The 3,173-nt window shown below is 38.7% G+C and overlaps 1 pseudogene; it reads left to right on the forward strand.

Annotated features, from left to right (window-relative positions):
- Positions 1–1,556: 1,556 nt before the first annotated feature.
- On the forward strand, positions 1,557–2,244 carry LOC109264280 (small nuclear ribonucleoprotein E-like; annotated as a pseudogene).
- Positions 2,245–3,173: the final 929 nt, after the last annotated feature.

Raw genomic sequence — 3,173 nt, forward strand, 5'->3', positions numbered from 1 at the left:
AAATAATCTATGTGCCCAGTGAATATCCACTAATCAAATCAATCAGTCCAAGGCTTCAAGTTACCTAAAGATCCCAGAAATTATTTTCAAGCTGGTCAACTATAAAACATAACTTGAAAAATAAAATTCTTCAGTATAACAATGTAACGTTTGTTAAACACGGATTTGCATTTGCAAATGTAACCATTAGTAAAAGGAGTGCTGGCTTATTTGAGGAGTAAATGCGAAAGTTGAGGGAAAAAACACAGGCAGAACAAAAATGTATGCTCCGGTACACATTTCGAGAGTTATTTCATTCATATAACAGCCGAGAAACATGCATACATTCTGTTTCGTTACAAACGTTAGCCACAAACTTAACATGAAATGAAATTCATTTGCCTTGCTTTATAACACCTGAGTCTGAGACACTGTGAAATGTGTTTAAAATATTAGAAATTTTAGGGGCACCTGGGGTGGCTCAGTCGGTTAAGCATCCGACCTTGGCTCAGGTCATGATCTCACGGTTTGTGTTACACTTTATTTTTCTCCACTCAGTTTTTAGAGATCTTTCCATATCAGCACATAAAAGTACTTCCTCCTTCTCTTCATTTGACAGCTGCATAATATTTTATGATATGCCGTCACAGATAAAGCTGCAGTGAAAAACCTTGTCTGTATATTACTTGCGTGAATCAGAATATATCTGTATTTCTGGGTCAGAGGCTATACGCATTTGCAATCTTGATTGATAATGCCAAATTGAGTTATAGAGGTGACTCCAATGTTCACTCTCAACAGCAGTATGTAAAAATGCCTTTCCCCTCACACAAGTTCCAGATTGTGTTATAAAACTCTTAGGTGGTTTCCTCAACTACAGGTGGGAAATTGTTTTCTGAGTAGAACTTTAATGTATTTTATTATGAGTGAGATTTAGTATCTTTTAAAATATCCGGAACTACTTGTATTTCCTTTTCTGTGACCTAGATATTAATATCATTCACTCCTTTTTCTGTTGTGTTGTAAAGCTTTTCCTTATTGAATTGTGGGAGTTCTTTACATATTAAGGACGTTCCCCTTTGTCTATGTTATGAATTCCATATATTTATCCCAGTTTCATCATTGTCTTTTTAGTCTGCTTATAGTAATTTCAACATTGAATTTAAAATTTTTATATAATACAGGGGCGCCTGGGTGGCTCAGTCGGTTAAGCGGCCGACTTCGGCTCAGGTCATGATCTCGCGGTCCGTGAGTTCGAGCCCCGCGTCCAGCTCTGTGCGGACAGCTCAGAGCCTGGAGCCTGTTTCAGATTCTGTGTCTCCCTCTCTCTGACCCTCCCCCATTCATGCTCTGTCTCTCTCTGTCTCAAAAATAAATGAACGTTAAAAAAAATTTAAAAAAAAATAAAAAATAAAATAAAATTTTTATATAATACAGTTTACCAGTATTTCTTTTTAATGTCCTTTTATGACTTTTGTGTTTTATATCATAGTTAGACAACCCTTTCCCACCATAAGCTTTAAAAAAAACTACACAGTATTGTGTGTGGTCTTTGTCAGCTTTCACCATGGTGCACCATGGCCCGGGGTCACAAAATGTACAAGGTAATCATAGAGCCCATCAACCTCATCTTCAGATACTTGCAAAATGTATCTTGGATTCCAGTGTGGCCTTATGAGCAAGTAAATTCAGAGAGAGGGCTGTATCATTGGTTTTGATGAGTGTATGAACTTTGTGTTAGATAATGCAGACAGACTCATTCTAAAACAAAGTTGAGAAACCAACTGGGTCGGATCATGCTAAAAAGAGATACTATTACCCTGTTCCAAAGTATCTCCAACTAGAAATGATTGGTGAAGTGAGAAATTCTTGAGAAGGCAAATATACTTTGTTTTTTTAAAAAAAAATTTTTTTTAACATTTATTTATTTTTGAGACAGAGAGAGACAGAGCATGAACGGGGGAGGGGCAGAGAGAGAGGGAGACACAGAATCGGAAGTAGGCTCCAGGCTCTGAGCCATCAGCCCAGAGCCTGACGTGGGGCTCGAACTCACAGACCGCGAGATCGTGACCTGAGCTGAAGTCGGATGCTCAACCGACTGAGCCACCCAGGCGCCCCAATATACTTTGTTTTTTTAGGCGTGCTTCAGAACAAGTCGTTCTGAAACACTTGTTCATAATTGTTTTGACTACCTTTACGTTGTTATCAGATGACAGCAAATGTTGTGGGATTGTTTTTATTAAAAAAATAGATTCTTGTTTCTAATATGACTTTTTTTTTTTTTTACATTTGAATCTCGAAGTAAATGTGCCTACCTAATTTCATATGTTTTCAGATGGCTATCTACTTTCCCCAGCGACATTAGTTGCACAATACTTGTTTGTTTCCTTTACTGATTTAAAAAGTTGCCTTCAGCATATACCAAACTCCTATATACTTAGATCTGTTTCTGGGCTTCCTATTCTGCTTATCTAATATGTTGCTGTATTCATGAGCCCGCTTTTCATTACTGAAGCTTTGTAATGTGTTGTGCTATCTGATAGGAATAGGTCCTCTCTGTCTTCTTTTCCAGATTTTCCCCCCGACTCTTCTTGACCCTTTCTTTTTTTTATGGGATCTTCAGGATCAGCTCTTCTGATTATAAAAAGATCCCGTTTGTGTTTCCTTTGCAGCTTATTTAATTTATAGAATAATTTAGGGCAAATCGACATCTCCATGATCTTGATTCTTCCCGCTCAAGAACATAGAACGTCTTCCCGCTTATTCTACTCCTCTTTTGAGGCTCCCAATAGCATTCCCAAATGTTCTTCATGGAGATTGTATCCGTTAGCTTTTGCCGTATAACAACCCATCCCCGAACTTGATGGTTTAAACATCAGTCATTCTTTAGCTCATGATTCTGCAGGTTACCAATTTGGACTGGGCTCTGCTAAGTGGTCCTTCTGCTGGTCACCACTGATCTCAGGTGGGCTCACTGATGGACCTGTAATCAGCGGCGGGACAGCTGGCACTAGGAGGTTTTGATGGCCTTGTTTGAGAGGATTAGAATAGCTTGGGACTCTGCATCGTATCTTACCTTCCAGAAGGCCAATTTGGGCTTTCTGTGTGATGTCTCATATACATTGAGATTTGGGATTAGCTCCTGGAAACTATATGCAAAGTTGCATGTGCACATTTGTCTGAGTATGTGTGCG

The sequence above is a fragment of the Panthera pardus genome, unplaced genomic scaffold (assembly GCF_024362965.1).
Source record: "Panthera pardus isolate Hobbes unplaced genomic scaffold, ASM2436296v1 HiC_scaffold_22, whole genome shotgun sequence".
Classification (NCBI taxonomy): Eukaryota; Metazoa; Chordata; class Mammalia; order Carnivora; family Felidae; genus Panthera; species Panthera pardus.